The sequence below is a fragment of the Fukomys damarensis genome, unplaced genomic scaffold, assembly GCF_012274545.1.
Source record: "Fukomys damarensis isolate Sample0158 unplaced genomic scaffold, DMR_v1.0_HiC HiC_scaffold_2, whole genome shotgun sequence".
In the NCBI taxonomy this organism is placed as follows: domain Eukaryota; kingdom Metazoa; phylum Chordata; class Mammalia; order Rodentia; family Bathyergidae; genus Fukomys; species Fukomys damarensis.
The window spans coordinates 56,521,706-56,540,264 of NW_022900914.1; positions in this window are offsets into that span (position 1 = coordinate 56,521,706).

An 18,559-nucleotide genomic window follows, 5' to 3' on the forward strand; every position below is an offset into this window, starting at 1 on the left:
TGGTACATTTTAGGTACAGTACAGTTACATTCATTATAGGGATCTTGTACCTTTACATGACAGGTCTTGTTTCTCATTTTTTTCTCCTTGTCCCTGCCCTCCCTTCCCCCACTTCCTCTCCCCTTTTACAAACACTTCATTTCCATTTTTTCATTTTCTCATATTTTTTATTTTCCCTTATTAGCTTTCCCCTACCCTTCCAACTTTCCCTACACCTTTAGCCCCTTTCTTCCTATTTCACATGTTAATTATATCATTAGGATCTTATATACTATTATAGTTTAGTCACACCAGAGAAACTTCTGTTAACACATGTGTGACTTATTTATTTCACTTAGGAGTCTATCATCAATATGTATCCATTTTCCTATGAATGAATCTAATTTCTCACTCTTTATGGCTGAGTAATATTCCATTTTATAGAAAAACCACCTCTTCTTTATCCAGTCTCCAACTGATGGGCATATGGGCTATTTCCAAGTTTTAGCTATTAAAAACTGTGCTGCTATAAACATAGGTCCGCATATATTTCTATGATATGCTTCTTTTAAATCTTTTGGAAAGATACCTAGCAGAGGGCTGGCTGGGTCAAATGGAATCTCTAGTCCTAGCTCTTTGAGGTATGCCCATATTGATTTCCATAGTGGTTGCACCAGTCTGCACTCCCACCAACAATAGAGAAGTGTTCCTTTCTCTCCACAACCCAATCAACATTTGTTATTGCGTGATTTCTTGATAGCAGCCACTCTTTCTGGATTGAGGTGGAATCTCTGTGTTGGTTTCATCTGCATCTCTCGAATGACCAGTGATGTGGAACATTTTTTTTATATATTTACTTGCTGTTTTTACTTATTTATCTGAGAAATGTCTGTTCATTTCAAATGCCCATTTTTGAATCAGGTCTTTATATTTGGGGGGCTGATTATTTTGAGTTCTTTATATAGTCTAGACAACAGTGCTTTGTCTGAGGAGCAGGGGGTAAAAATTTATTTCCCACATTTTAGGATGTCTCTTAGTTCTTTTGCAGTGCAGAAGCTTTTTAGTAAGATGAGATCCCAGTTGTTGATTCTTTCTGCTAGTTCGTGTGCTATTGAGGATTTGTTCATAAAATTTTAGCCACAGAAATTAGAAAAGAGAGGGCTGGGGATTTAGCTCAGCAGTTCGGTGGCCTGCCTTGCAATCGCAAGGACCCAAGTTCAATCCCTGCTACCAAAAAAAGAGAGAGACAGAGAGACAGACAGAGAGAGAGAGAGAGAGAGAGAGAGAGAGAGAGAGAGAGAGAGAGAGAGAAAATAGAACAATACAGATGAGAAAAGAAGAAGTTAAACTGTCATTATTTGCTGATGATATGATACTCTACATTGAAGACCCAAAAAACTCCACCAAAAGACTTCCAGATTTATTTGACACTTTTAGCAGAGTAGTTGAATAGAAGGTCAACACTCAAAAATCAATAGCCTTCTTGTACACAAATGACAGACTCACTGAGAAAGAAATTAGGGAAACAATTCCTTTCACAATAGCATCCCCAAAAATGAAGTATCTAGGAATCAATCTAACAAAAGAAGCGAAAGACCTCTACACTGAAAACTATAGCACACTGAAAAAAGAGATCAAAGAGGATATAAGAAAATGGAAATATATCCCCTGTTCCTGGGTAGGAAGAATCAGCAGAGTGAAAATGGCCATACTACCAAAACTGCTATACAGAGTCAATGCAATGCCAATTGAAATTCCAACACCATATTTCACAGAATTAGAAAAAAGAATCCAAAAATTCATTTGGAATCAGAAAAGACCTAGAATAGCAAAAGCCATCCTAGGCAACAGACACATGGCACCAGGTATAACAATTCCCAATTTGAATCTATACTACACAGCCACTGTGATAAAAACAGCATGGTACTGGCAAAGAAACAGATCTGAGGATCAGTGGAACAGACTGGAAGACACAAAAACATACCCAGATGTACTCAGCTACATCACATTTGACAAAGGAGCTAACCATCCTCAGTGGAAGAAAGATAGCCTTTTTAATAAATAGTGTTGGAAAAACTGGATCTCAACTTGCCAAAGAGTAATACTGGACACTTATCTTTCACTATGCATTAAATTAAAATCCAAGTGGATTAAAGATGTAAATATTAAAACAGAGACACTAAATTTGCTGGAAGATAAATTAGGCAGAACTCTTGAAGACATTGGTATAGGAAAAGATTTTATTCAAACTTTTAACAGCATTTTATGCAATCAATAACTATTAACGTTTACACAGGAACTCCCTGGCATACCCGGTGGAGAAGAAGGAGCACAACCCCATGATGCATTCAGCACCTGTGGATTCCGCATTCTAGCTGTGGCCACTGACCAACTCCAAGCCTGCTCTGTGGTCCCTAGGCACTGGGAAGAATAGGCCTCATCCAATTGATCAACTTGGATGTGGATGAGCTCAAAGACTCAGAGTAGAAAAGATCATACAACATGGCCGAGTAAGTTTCACCACAGGGAATCAAGGATCATATAAGATACTGAAATCAATCAATGTAATATATAACATAAAAAGAGACAAAAACAAAATTCACATGATTATCTCAAACACTGAAATGGCCTCTGGTATACTCCAACATCCATTTATGATAAAATCTCTGAGGAAAATAGTTACAGATAAAATTTATCCCAGTCTGATAAAAGTCATTTATGATATACCCACAGCCAACATCATATTAAGTGGGGGAAACCTGAAAGGGTTACCTCACAAATAAGGACAAAGACAAAGATATTCACTATTACTACTTCTGTTCCAAATAGTGTTTAAAATATTACCCACAGTAATCAGGCAAGAGAATAAAATAAAAGGGACATATCTAGGAAAGCAAGAAGTCCAATCATTGTTCTTTGCAGATGACATGATCATCTTCATAGACAAACTGAGAATTCCTGAAAAGACTCCTATAATTAATAAACCAATTCAGAAACAGAGGTATACAAGATCAATAGACAAAATTCAATCACTCTCTTATACACTCATTGAGAAAGAAATTAGGAGAACAATGCCATTCACAATAGATTGAAGAAAAGTTAAATGCTTATAAATTATCTTAGCCAAGGAAGTGAAACACATCTACCATGAAAACTACTGTACTCTAAAAAAAAGTAGACTGCAGAGGACATCAGAAAAATCTAAAGATACCCTGTTACTGGATAGGCAGAACCAATACAGTCAAAATTGGCATATTCAAACCTGATATATAGATTTAATGTAATCCCAATTAGAATATAAATAATATTTCTTATGAAACTAGAGAAAACAATCCTAAAATTATTATGGAGCTAGAAGAGACCCAGAATATCAAATGCAATGCTGGGTAACAAGAACAAATCAGGCCAGGGATTTAGTTCAGTGGTTCTGCCACCTGCCTAGCAAGCCAGAAGTTCAAGTTCGATGTCCAGTACCGAAAAGCAAAAACAAAATAACAGAAAAAATCAGGAGTCATCTTAATCCTGGATTTGCAGTCATATTACAAAGCAACAGTGGTAAAAGCAGTGTGGTACTGGCACACAAATACACAAATGGGTCAGCGGAACAGAACATATGCTGTGAAACAGCTTCATTCATGTTCAGTTATTTGATCATTGGCAAAAGGGCTAAAAACTTACACTGGTGGAAATCTAGCCTGTTTAATATATAGTACTAGAAAATTGGCTATTTGTAGAAGATTGAATCTAGACTTACATATCTTACCTTGTACTAAACTTAAATCAAAGTGGATCAAAGGCATCTAAATTTTAAAACAGAAACAGCCTGCTGGAAAACAAACAGGTGAAATTCATGATGTCATAGGTATATGCAAGAATGTTCTACACTGAATCCCAATTGTGAAAGAAGTAGCATCAAGTATCAACAAATGGTATCATATAAAATTATGAAGTTTCTGCAATGCAATAGTAAAAACCAAAAGCAGAAAAAGACAACCTACACAATGGGAAACATTTTGCCAGTTAGTCCTCTGACAGAGGACTAATATCTAGACTATATAAAATGTACAGAATACTAGGTCTAAAGAAGTAAAGTGAGTGGGAGTGGTCGGGAAAAGAGACAAAGGGAAAAGAAAAAATATGTGAAAAGGAAAAACATGGAAACATTATCTTTGTAAACAGGGAAGGGTAGAGGGGGTGAAAGGAGTCCTGGGGAGTGGGGAAAAAAAGAACCAAGATAAGTCATGTAAAGGTATAAGATCCCACTGATGAGTGTAACTGTATTGTATGCATATAATGTACCAATAAACTTAATGAAGATAAAAATAGATCCTCCAAAATAAAAGATCCGTTTAAAAATGGAAGAATGAAATGCATGGATATTTCTCAGAAAAGCAGTACGTATGTCCAATAAATACATGAAAAATGTTCAATATCACTAGTCACTAGTGATAATGACAACACTAAGATTTCATCTAACTCCAGAAAGAATGACTAACATTGAGAAATCAAACAATAACAAATACTAGTGAGGCTGCATGGTAGAAGGAACACTTTTCCATTGATTTTAGGAATGTAAGCTAATGTAATCAGCATGAAAATTCTTTCAATACTGAAATCAGAAATTCCACTTGCCTCAGCTATTCTTCTTCTAGATATCTTCCCATAAGTGTTAAATATATCATACTGCAGTGACTATGCATAACCATGTTAATGGAAGCATAATTCATAGTAGATAAATCTTAGAAGTGGCCTATAAATCAATCATTTGATGAATGGATAAAGAACACGTGATATTTATACACAATGTACTACTACTTTGACTTAAAGGATAAACTTGAGTCTTTTGTATAAAAATGGATGACCTCGGGACCATAATGTTAAGTGAAATAAATCAGACACACAAGCTTAAATATTTCATTAAATTTTCTCTTATCTGAGAAACCCAACTTAGAAATATAGAGCAAATAAAAAGTAGATAACAGGGAGTAGGGAGATAGACCTTTCACAAATGTAAAGAGGATCAAGAATGGAGGGTGGGCCGGGGATTTAGCTCAGCGGCACTGTGCCTGCCTTGCAAGCGAAAGGACCCGAGTTCAATCCCCAGTACCGAAAGAAAAAAAAAAAAAAAAAAAAAAAAAAAAAGAATGCAGGGTCTAGGGAGGGAGAGGAGGGAAAGGGAATGAAAAAAAAAAGTAATTAAAATGTGTTAAATATAGGTACTAACTTTTCACAAGGAATGTAAGAATTATATAATACATACCTGTACTAATGAGACGTGAAATGTAAAGAAAGGGAAAACAAAATTTGTAGGCTTCTACCCTCCAGATAACTGCAGACTAGAAACAAACCCAGAAAGCAGATAACATATGTCCTAGTTTGGTTTATTGCATTAAACTATGCCATCACACTATGCATATCTAACATATGTACTTATTTTAATTTTAAGCATTTTTACTCTCCACTGAATTATACCCAAAAACCTAAGGAAGTGATTTATTTGAGATAATTTTATATGTGCAAAATTATTCAATATACTGAAAATAACATGTGACTCTATAAGTTTTTTATTCTTCATTTAACTGTTGAATTCTGTCCTCTCAGGGTTTTATGCTACAAAGCTGAACCATAATAGTATTAAATCAGGAAAGAGAAAATGAGTTCTGCTAAAACAAATGGGTCACTATTGAGTTGATTCAATTGACTACTTTGAGGCAGATGGTCTTTTTTTAAGATAACATTTTACTCCAAGAATTAGGATACTAAATTTAAAATCTAATTATTGACACAGATTTAGCCCACATTAGGGGATAGATTTTATGCCTGCTAGAAAATAATCAAGCACAAGGAGAAAACTTGGAATACATGAAGAATCTGCCCCTGCAAAGCCATGTATTTGACAAAGCGATGAAATAGACTGGCACTTTGTGGCAGACACACACTCCCTGAAACCCATGCACTGGTGAGCAAGAGGTGTGGAAGATTTACATGGTTATGGGATATCTGAGACCTCCATAGAATAAGTCACTTGCAACCATAACTGAAACTTTGCAAATATTTACTTCTAAAGTATGCACATAATATGACCCAGGAGCCTAGGTATGAAATGCTTATCTAAATGAGACTGTTACCACGTTTCTGGCCTCTACTTTGATGCCTTGGAGATGTTGGATAACTGAGGTACCTAGAGGTTTATTAAGTGTGGTAGAAGAGCTTCAGGTTTTGGTCCTCAAACTCAGGGAGTGTGGGGAATGATAAGCATGAAACATTTTTTTAGAAATATATACTCTTACAGCAAGTCCTTGCATGGCACCTCATCTGTCATAATTAACTGAGGGCCCTAAATTAGTCTTCTGTGGGCAACAGAGAAGAGTGAAGATTCAGAATCCACTGAATTCATATATGGGCCCCTTCTTCCCACAATTTAAAAACCTATCAAGTCCATGTATACAGCTGTATTCTGTCTCTTAGTATGCTCAATTGTCCATAAGAGTTTATTCATGCCATTTATGTAAGAGAGTTTTCAATAAGCTAAATATTTAAGATGAAAGGAGATTTGTTTGATTGGAAGGCAATGAGATGTTCTCAACTGGAAAAAACAATTTTCTTATCTACTTGGTGGGATAAAATTAATAAGGGAGGTAAGATTAGCAGCAGAAACAAACAAGGGTTAAGTGATTCAAAAGAAGCACATGAGGTGGACTCAGTAATTTTGAAGGATTCCGGAGATAACATAAAGCAGAAGTTGCTTGACAGACTCAGATACTTTAATTTAGGGAAGGCTAAAAGGGATAAAAACTCACAATATCATTCCTATGAGTTAGATTTGTTAATGTGTATTGAAGAGGTTCATCATTCTTATCTTACATATGAATAAATTGAATCTCAAAATAATTACACAGTGTTATTGGGCTCAAAAGCCTCAGGAAACTATAGGCCATTTAAAAATTCATTAAGTTAATTGGTACACTTTAGGTATAGAGTGCAATGACATTCATCATTAGGAACTTTCACCTTTACATGATATGTCTTTGTTCTTATTTTATCCCCATTCCCCTGTCCCACTTTCAACATATCCACACCTGCCTGTTTGCAAAGACTTTGTTTCCATTTTTAGTTTTCTCATCTTTATTACTTTCCCTTCTTTGAAGATTATTTTGATAGTATAAAGCTCAAGAATCTCTCTGGAATCAAAAAATTTTGGGAAGGGATATAAAGTGCCCACATAAACAAAAATAATCTAATATCTTGATAGTATAGCTATATATCAAAATAAAATAGATTACACATGGTCCAGTCCTTCAGAATTAAGTGAAGATATTTACTAGACCATAATGCTGTTAATTTATAGAATGCTTCATGCTACAATATGATTTTTAATTAAAGATTACTGACATTGTGAAATGGGAAGAAAGGGGCTAAAGGTGTAGGGAAGGTGGGATGGGTAGGGGAAGGGTAATAAGGGAAAAAAATTGAAATAATGAAAAGATGGAAATAAAGTGTTTGTAGATGGGGAGGGGAGGAGTGGGTGAAGGGAGGGCAGGGGTAAGGGGAAAAAATGAGAATCAAGACTTGTCATGTAGAGGTACAAGATCCCAACAATGAATGTAACTGTACTGTATTCCTAAAATGTACCAATAAACTCAATTAAAACTGAAAAAAATATTCCAGCAAATTAAAAGACAATCTATCAAATTTAAAAGCAGGCATTACCCTTTAATTTAAAATTATTATTTTAATTCATAGAGCTCATTGGTACATTTTAGGGATGCAGTACAGTTACATTCATCGTTGGGATCTTGTACCTCTACATGACAGGTCTTGGTTCTCACTTTTTCCCCTTATTCCTGCCCTCCCTTCACCCCCTCCTCCCCTTTCCATTTGCAAACACTTCATTTCCATTTTTTCATTTTCTCCAATTTTTCCTTTTCCCTTATTACATTTCCCCTACCCTTCCCACTTTCCCTACATGTTTAGCCTTTTTCTTCCTATTTCACATTGTCAATTATATCATCAGGATCTTATGTACTATTATAGTTTTTCACACCAGAGAAACTATTCAGTATTTACACATGTGTGACTTATTTATTTCACTTAGGAGTATATCCTCAATATGTATGCATTTTCCTATGAATGAATCTAATTTCTCATTCTTTATGGCTGAGTAGTATTCCATTTTATAGAAAAACCACATATTCTTTATTCAGTCTCCAACTGATGGGCAAATGGGCTGTTTCCAAGTTTTAGCTATTACAAACTGTGCCACTATAAACATTGGTGCGCATATATCAATGTAATATGATTCTTTTAATTATTTTGGAAAGACATCCAGCAGAGGGATGGCTGGTTCAAATTAAAGCAATAAAGATAGGAAAGGAAGAAGTTAAACTGTCATTATTTGCTAAGGATTTGATACTCTATATTGAAGACCCAAAAACTCCACCAAAAGACTTCTATTGACACTTTCAGCAGAGTAGCTGGATACAAGGTCAACACCCAGAAATTCCAATACTATATTTCACAGAATTAAAAAATATTTAAACAATCAAAACATTAACATTTTATTTAAATTCTTCACTTCTATCTCTTCAAAGTTAAATAATTCCAGGAATTAAAATTTGTCTTAATTCAATAATGTCTGCTTTCTTTTGTTGGGGAATGGGGTGACAATCTCAAGTCGAGATACTTGAAATTTCTTTATTAGTATATTATAATTTTTCTTTCTTGAATTTCACAGAAAGCTACTATATTCAATATAGAACTCAGAAAGTTCAAGTATCCAGGAAACTTGTATTTTCTGTTTACTTTTTATCTTTTTCCCAAATTGCTATTGACTCTTTACTCCTTTACATTGAACTGACCTCTTTCACCAAAAGTTAAGTGCCCTAAGTTGATATGTATCATATAGAAGATATTGTTCACAGGTAAAAGTAAAAATCTAAGCTTGTTTAATACTATGCATAGAGAAATTGGTAATCTCTTAAAGCGCATATTAATAGGGTTATAATTAATCCCACAATTATGTATTTGAGCAGAAGTCAGAAAAAACACAAATTTCATAGACAAAAAAGACCATCAACTTGTTTGTCACATTTTTAAAGAAAATGAGTTAATTACAATTATAAAAAGCTGGATTCTATCAACATAACCATTCTGGATTTAAAAAACAAATTTTTATCAATTGAGGTACTTTAAAAGTTTACCTTAAAGAGTTAAGATCTATATATTAGAAGTACATATAAATTCAATGCACCAAAGTTAATATTTAATGAATAAGAAATAGAAGTCTCCATTGTATTCTTCATCAAACAGGGTGCTAGGAGGCTTCTGTGAAACAGAATAAATTACCTCCCCTCTAGGATTTTGAGGCATGAATAAAATATCATATTGTTCTCCAAATGAGAGTCAAACAATCAAGTAAAAATGCTAGATGAACTTGAAAAATTATTCTGTCTGAGAACAGAAGTATTTTTATAGCTTTAATAATTTTCCCCTAACTGTAGCAGTTATGGACAATTTAATTAAGCTCTCTGGACCTAAGCTTTAACATAAATATTACTCTAATTTTATAAAATGTATTATTACTCCAGCAAAATGTAAATATCCTCTTTGAAATGTTTTCTATAGATAGTTTTCAATTTATATGTATATAGATTGCATTGTATTCAAATTATATGGATTTATAGATCAATTTCCCTAAAAGTTTGTACTTTCCAATTAATTCACAGAAACATTTAACCCACATGCCCGTATCTACTTATATTTAGGAAATTTTATATTTAGGACCCGTCATCTCTACTTAATAAAATTTAGGACCTATTAGAGCAAGACTATTATACATTATTTATTTCTGCTCTTTCCTTTGCATAGACTAACCTACAAAATATTATTGAGTAAAATATGTCATACAGAATTCCCAAATTATTCTACAGTAGCTAAAACATTTAAACTTATCATTCAGCACACCAATAAAGTGTTCAAGTTCTGTCCTGGTGGGTCAGCAAGGGGGTACACCTAATGGTAGTAATACAGACTTAATTGTGTTCCCATAGATTCTTATATTGACATACAAACCCTTGATATCTTAGCATGTGTCTAAATTTTGGGGTATAACCTTTAAGTAATTAAAGTAAAATAAAATCACACTAATTCTATATACTTTGTACCTGTTAAGAAGAGATTAGGACACAGGCAGGTGCAAAGGAAAGACCACGTGGAGACAAAGGAAGAAGTTGCCATATCCTAGCCAAAACAGATCAGCAAAAGCATCTCTGCCAACATCTTGTTCTGAACTTAATGACTACAGTTATTGTGGTAGTTGGTTAAATCTTCTGCTCAAAAGTAATGTGATCACTGCCTCTGATATTAAATTGTGAAAAGACTGTGGTCACAGTCCACTTCAAAAAGTCACCTGTAACTGTATTCCCAAGAGAAAACACAGACTATTTGTTCAAGGCTCTACATTAATAAGCTCAATTTAAGGGGTGTTTACCTTGAGGTAAATAAAATGGAACTGACCTTAATGTTACCTCCTTTTCTATGAATTGTATAATTCAGAAAACTCTAGTCTGTCTATGTATCCCAAAGACTTATTTTACTTTGTTCGATTTGCAATCTTCTGTTGCCAGGGAAACTCCTCCTATGTTCTCCACAATAAATAAAAACAAAACCAAAAACAAATTAATAACCAAAAGAATATCTTTTTAATTATCCTGTTAGGGTCTTGAGTACTATTTTAGTTTTTCACACCAGAGAAACTATTCGGTATTTACACATGTGTGACTTATATATTTCACTTAGGAGTTTAACTTCAAAATGTTTGGAACTGTACTGTATACCTAGAATGTACCAATAAATTCAATAAAGAAAATGTGGGAAAAAAAGAATATCTTTTTCTACCGTGCATTTTAATCATTTTTCTTGGTTAAATATTTTCCCTTTTTAAAAATTTGTTGGTATAATTTAGGTATACATAATGAAAATTTTCATCACTGAGAATTTTTACCTGTACATGATAGATCTTGGTTCTTCTTTTTTTCCCCATTCCCCTGCCCTCCCTTTCACTCTACCCCTCTCTATTATATCTTTAGACAATTTGAACTCTCTTTATCTAAAATTTTTCATTGTCAACTTGATTCTACATGAAAAATATTTTATAACTTTCCTCATATGAAGGATGCAGAAAATCCAGAATCCAAAACCCAAAGCTTTAAGCATTTAGGATAAGTTACAAATACAAAACAAAAGTAAATTCGCATTATTTAGTGTTGTGTTTATACAAAAGATTTGTCTATATCTGATTTACTAGTTGAAATACACTGCCATGAACTGCCTATGTCCCTGTTTGGTTTGCCTAGAAATAACTGTTTTAAACTGCACTGGAATCATGAGAAGACTGATCAATGCATAGTTTTTCTATCACCTTTCAAAAAACATAAAGCATGCACTGCATACATTTTTTAGCAAGCCATGGCATTACAAACATTTAACCAAGAGTAAGCATCAGACATTTCTATAGCTCTCAGAGAATTAATGACAAAAAGGCAGAAGAGAGAAAGTTGTTGACTAAATCTCAACCTGTTATTTAATACTAGGGAAACCTAATACAGTGATATGTCAATTCATATTAATGTATTTGCAAGACAATTCAACAATATTTATCATCTAGGGCCTTACAACATATTATTAACTATATTATACAGAAAATCCTAAATTGTATAAAATAAAATAAATATCAAAAATATTATTTTAAAAGTATCATTTTATAACAAACTATCAATAATATAAATATGCTAAAGGGGAATGATTAGAGTATGTGCACTTAAAAACAACCAAATTAAATTAGAAATTCCATATAATATAGTAAGAAAACTTAAATGAAATTTTGTTTTAATTTACTTTATGACTTTATATAACATAATAAAAGTTTATATAACTTTAATCATATAAAATCATATAAGATATCTAAATAACAGAGTATAGATAATAAATATGCCCAAATATTATCAATCACTGTAGTTAGGTAATGAGAATACAGTTGTTTTCAAATTTTTAAATAAGCTTATAATTTAAAAAATTAATTTATATCACTTTGATATAGGGAACTATTCCAAGACATATAAAATTTAAGATGATAATTTTTATACTAAAAGTCTCATAAATTTATATGAATTTTACACTTAATGATGTAGCAGTTTAATTATCACTGTATTTCTTTAGATTGGTATATTCACTATGATACATCTTGAATAGATAGCATCTCACCCTAGTGTTTCAAATGATTGATAGATGACAGATAAGCAGATATACAGGTGTATATGAAATAAGTTATGACGTATTTTAGATGGCTGCTGGTGGTTGTGCTTCGCATTCTTTCCCATCTTCTTCCCAAAGTCTTATTTTAACAGCCATGATAAGTAGGTCAGTTAAATATTTACCTGTTTACCATTCCTTGAGCTTGCTCGGTAATCTCTTTTTCACTGCTTTTTGTCAAGCTGTTTACTGTGATGTATGAGTCAACGTCCCATTATGAAACAGATGGCACACTCAAAAGAAGAATTTGAAGATATTTTAATTTTGAAAATATTTCTAATGTCAAAGTGGATAATGAAAGAGAATGGAAATATGAAACATTAATAAATCCAAGAATTGTTTTTTTAAGACCAAAGAAATGGCCAAAATTTTAACTAGAATGACAAATAAAACTAGAGAAAGCCCAGGTCACTAAAATTAAAGAGGAGAAAGGAAGCTGGGCAAGATGGCACGTACCTGTAATCCTAGCACTGTGGCTTAGATGAGACAGGAGAATCACATGTTCCAGCAAAGCCTGGAAATCTTAGTGAAGTGTTGGTTCAAAATAAAAAATGAGCTCAGGATATAGCTCAAGGTGAAGAAATTGAGTTCAGTAATACTCAGTCTTTCATCAAAGACACACACACACACACACACACACACACACACACACATGAATGGAGAAGATGACATTATCACCAAGCTTAGAGGAATAAAAAGAAAATATAAAATACTTGAAGATTTAGTATCCAAAAATCAGATGCTGGCTTGAATGGAGTGATACTACAAAGACACTAACTCAAGAAAAATATAAATATGAATAAATTTATAAATATTAATGGTTGGAGTTAAAAATAAAAATCCTCCCCTCCAAAAATGTCAATACCAGAGAGCTTCTTAGGTGGACTCAAATGTCCACCAAAAGTTTGCATTAGTATTTCACAAACTTAAAAAAATAGAAAAGATTTTCCTTCCCAAGTCATTCTTCAAGCTATGTTTTACCCTGTTACCTAGACCAACAAATACATCACTTCTGTAGAAAACTATAGTTCAGTATTGTCTTTAGATACATTTACGTAAATATTTAACCAAATATTATCAAAGTGAATTCAGACACATATAGAAATTATTATAGATACTAACCAATGGGATTTATTTTAGCAGTGTAAGGCAGACTCAACACATGGAATCAACATATAAATAGAATAAAGACAAAAAGCAGATAATCTCAGTGAAAACTAAAATAATTGAAAAAATTTAACAGTATTTTATGCTAAAAACATTCAATATTCTAGAAATAGAAGGGAACTTTCTTAACCTGAATAAGGGCATATTCAGTGATTGAAAAACTGTTTTCCCTGTAGCATCAGAAAAAGGTAGAACATCTACTCTCACCATTTGTATTTAACCTTGCAATGGAGGCTCTGTCCAAGGTAATCAAACACTCAAAATAAATAAACAATATATAGATTTGCTGTGTGTGTGTGTGTGTGTGTGTGTGTGTGTGTGTGTGTGTGTGCGCTGGGGATTGAACTCAGGACCTTCTGCTTGCAAGGAAGGCAGCAGAACCACTGAGCTAAATCCTCAGCTCCTATACATAGATTTGAACACATAAGAAAAACTATCTCTATTTGCCAACAACATGATATGCATATGGAAAGTAAAAGGAAATATGTTCACATAACTATTACATCATCTAGGCAAGTTGCACAAGGAGGCAAGATGTGAGGTTAATATAAAAAAGGTTTTATTCACTATACTGTTAATGAACAGTCCAGAGATAAAATTCTATGTATAATAATCTAAAAATAATAAAATACTTAGATACCAATTTAATTTAAAGACTGAAAACCTTGTACATTAAAATGATAAGACATTTTAAAAGAAACAAATAAAATCAAATACATGGAAATATTTGTATTTATTAATAAAGGCCTTAATTTTAAAGTTTCTTACCCAAATGTATATATTGAGATTAATTCTATTCCATTCTATAAAAAAATGAGAATCAAGTCTTGTCGTGTAGAGGTGCAAGATCCCAGCAATGAATGTAACTGTACTGTATCCCTAAAATGTACCAATAAACTCAATTAGAGCTGAAAAAAATCATATGTGCCTTTTTTTGTCAAAATTTTCAAGCCAGTTTAAAAATATGTGGATGTGCATGAAATCCAGAAGATGATTCAAATAAAATTGAAATGAACAAAGTTGGAATACTCATCACACTTCCCAATTTCAAAACCTAGTGCAAAGCTACAGTAGTCAAAACAATGTTTTACTAACATAAGGACAGACATACATCTCAAGAGAATGAAGTATAGAAATAAGCCTGTAAATTTTTGCATAGTGAGTTCCAACAGGATTTCAAGAATATTTAATGGGAAGGAATAGTCTGCAAAATAAATATTGTCACTGGATATCTCTATGCAAAAGAATTACATTTGACCCTTAACACAGAACATGTAAAAATTTAACTCAATATAGATAAGAAAGATAAATTTAAGAACTAAACTTAAAGTATTATAGAAAAGCACAAACATAAGTATAAATCTGGAGAGCGTACTGGGAATTTCTTATTCTGAATATGTGTCCAGAGCGGTTCTAACATAGAGTTGATATATAGGAATCACTGTTGCAATTTATCTCCTGGAGGATGAGAACCACGCTTCATGTATATTTATTTTTCAGAAGAAGTCCAGAGGACTTTCTCAAGTAGAATTTGAACTGCAACACTCACCATAATTTCATATGCATGTGCACTAGTAATAATTAGTATCTGGCATATTCTTTAACCACCAGGGCCACATTGCATCAAATATGTTCACCATAAATTGATCCTTAATATTCAAGTTGCTAAATGGATGGCCAATTGCAAAATTCCCAGCAATCCTATCAATGCTGGGTCAAAATTTATGCACAGTGTATTGACTTGGATATTTTTCAGCTCTGATTCTGAGTATATGTACACTTCACTGATGCCATTAACTTCCATATTTCAATGAAAGGCATTTTATGAGAATCTGTCATTAACAGTGTAAAAACTAATTGCAAGTTGTATGCTACATTAATTTTTCCCATAAACAAACATTTAAGAAGTAAAACATCTGTTAATAAAGAACTGATAATTTCATCTACATACCTGCCAAAACAGCTGGAAAGTACCTCAGACACAGAATTCTGATAGGTGGAGAACCACAAGCACTCTTTTTTAAGTCTTGACAATTTCCATGAGATTTGCTGTCATCTTCACACCTGCAAGTGCCATTTACTATACTAGGCTTGTTTTTATTTTTGAATTTATATTTTATTTTCTAATTGAACATTTATATGTAAGATAAGAGACAGGCCTATGTGGTGACTGGAATTTAAATCAAATATTTGCTTTTGACACTTGCACTCTTGGGCTAATATTTATGTGAAGATTTAACATGTCTTTCCTCTTGGATTCATTCGGACTGTGGATGCTAGATCTGAAGAGACAGATGGCTCTCTCTTCTATTCAATTAGTTAAACACACTTTCATTAGCCTATCCAGGGGATTCTCCAAGGGTAAAGTATAATATAAAAAGTGATTCAAATAAAAAGCTTTCTGACAAGTCCTGGCCTGCACATTTTCTAGGTTGTATTAGAGCAAACAGAATGATAGATCTGTCAGTTGATTGAAAAGAACTATGGGTATGAATTCAATTGTGTCTCATTTTAATTGTTTAAAACCAAATAATGGCAGTTTATATGCATTTTCAGATTGCAAAATGGTCTGTTATCTATGTTTCAAATAGCTGCTGACACTTTCAGCTGATTATTTTTTCTACCACAGGACTAACCAATTTAGGTAAAATTATTGAGCTAGCTATAGGCAATCACAGAGATTTGGGATGAAGTGCAATAGATTAAGCAATTTTCAGATTTCATTCTATCCTATAGCAGCAATTGAAAATGTAGAAATAGCCAAATTGCAATGATTAAATCTGGTTTATATTAGTTATGTGTTATATCTGTGTACTGGTGACCAACCATATGTGTGCTTTTCCTCAATGCCCACTCCTTGCAGTGCTGACATTTATCTGTGAAAGGAAGTGACAAGTATTTCTGGGCCAGAAGATAGAGGATGAGTATTACTTCCCTAGGCACTCTCCTCTTTTGCTCTGTCATATTGGCAAACCCACAATGAGATGGCAGAGTCACAGCATGATGAAAATTTCCATGTCTTAAGAGTCTGTGATTTAAGGCTGAAAATTTTTATTTCAGAATAACAATCTAAGTGGATCACTGCCAATCTATATTGAATATGAAATAAAAAGACCTGACTGTGATTCTAAGTCCCAATTCCCTTATTAATTTTATGAACCTATTTCTAAGAAAATTAGATTATCAACTCCCACATAAAGGTAGTGTTCATCAAACATCCACATTGTCTATATTTCGTTCTATCCATTATACCTAGTTTGGAGTCATGACTAACTCTCATTGCTGCCTGGAAAACAGTAACCATATATGCATTCTTTACAGTTGAAGGCAATTAAGAGCTAGGTCTGCTCCTTTAGCTCTTTGTTGCCAGTTATGACGATGAAAAGGTGAAGTGTCCTGAAAGAGCCTGAAAAGTAATGGATTCGAAATGATTCAATAAAATTATCATCTGAGTTTAAACTGCTAAGGTGCTATGATTCATTTTTTTTTTCCTCTTGTTGAGTTGTTACATTTTAGGTATACAATACAGTTACATTCATCATAGGGATCTTGTACCTCTACATGACAGGTCTTGGTTCTCATTTTTTCCCTTTGTCCCTGCCCTCCCATCACCCCCTCCTCCCTTCGCCATTTACAAACACTTTATTTCCATTTTTTCATTTTCCCATTTTTTTTCTTTTCCCTTATTACCTTTTGCCTTCCCTTCCCACTTCCCCTACACCTTTAGCCCTTTTCTTCCTATTTCACATTGTCAGTTATCTCATTAGGATGTTATGTACTATTATAGTTTCTCACTCCAGAGAAACTATTAGGTATGTAGTGGGGAGAGCTAAATACCCCACGACCACAAATGTGGTTCATTTCTTAAACTCAGCATAGTCTGGCCTATTCTACTTAACTGAAAGGTCTTTTTAAAAATACCATTCTTTAATTAGTTAGTGACTACCACATTTTCCCAAGTGGTGGTACTCAAAGTGTAAACTCTGGCCTTGTACTAAACTACAGACTATGTGCTAGTACTTTTATTTATTTATTTATTCATTTTTCTTTAATTGAGTTTATTGGTACATTTTAGGGCTACAGTACAATCACATTCATTATTGGGATCTTGTACCTTTACATGACAGGTCTTGGTTCTCATTTTTTCCCCTTGTCTGTGTCCTCCCTTCACCCGCTCCTCCCCTCCCCAATTACAAACACTTTATTTCCATTTTCTCATTTTGTCATATTTATTTCTTTACCCTTATTACCTTTACCCTACCCTTCCCATTTTCCCTACACCTTTAGCCCTTCCTATTTCACAAGGTGAATTATCTCATTAGGATTTAATATACTATTCTAGCTTTTCACACCAGAGAAACTATTCAGAATTTATACATGTGTGACTTATTTATTTCACTTAGGAGTATATCCTCAATATGTATCCATTTTCCTATGAATGAATCTAATTTCTCATTCTTTATGGCTGAATAGCATTCCATTAAAAACCACATCTTTATCCAATTTCCAACTGATGGGCAAATGGGCTGTTTCCAAGTTTTAGCTATTACAAGCTATGCTTCTATAAACATAGGTGCACATATATCACTGTGGTCTGATTCCTTTAATTCTTTTGGAGAGATATCCAGAAGAGGGATGGCTGGGTCAAATGGAACTTCTAGTCCAAGCTCTTTGAGGTATCTCCATATTGATTTCCATGGTGGTTGCACCAGTCTGCACTCCCACCAACAATGGAGAAGGGTTCCTTTCTCCCCACAACCCTGCCAGCCTTTGTTATTGTTTGATTTCTTGATAGTAGCCATTCTTTGTGGGGTAAAGTGGAATCTCAGTGTTGTTTTCATCTGCATCTCTCAAATGACCAGTGATGTAGAACATTTTTTCATATATTTACTTGCTACTTTTACTTATTTGTCTGAGAAATGTCTGTTCATTTCAGATGCCCATTTTTGGATTGGGCCTTTATATTTGGGGGGAGACTGATTGTTTGGAGTTCTTTATATATTTTAGGTAATATTCCTTTGTCTGAGGAGCAGCTGATAAAAAATTTTCCCAAATTTTAGGTTGTCTCTTACTTCTGTTAATGGTTTCTTTTGCAGTGCAGAAT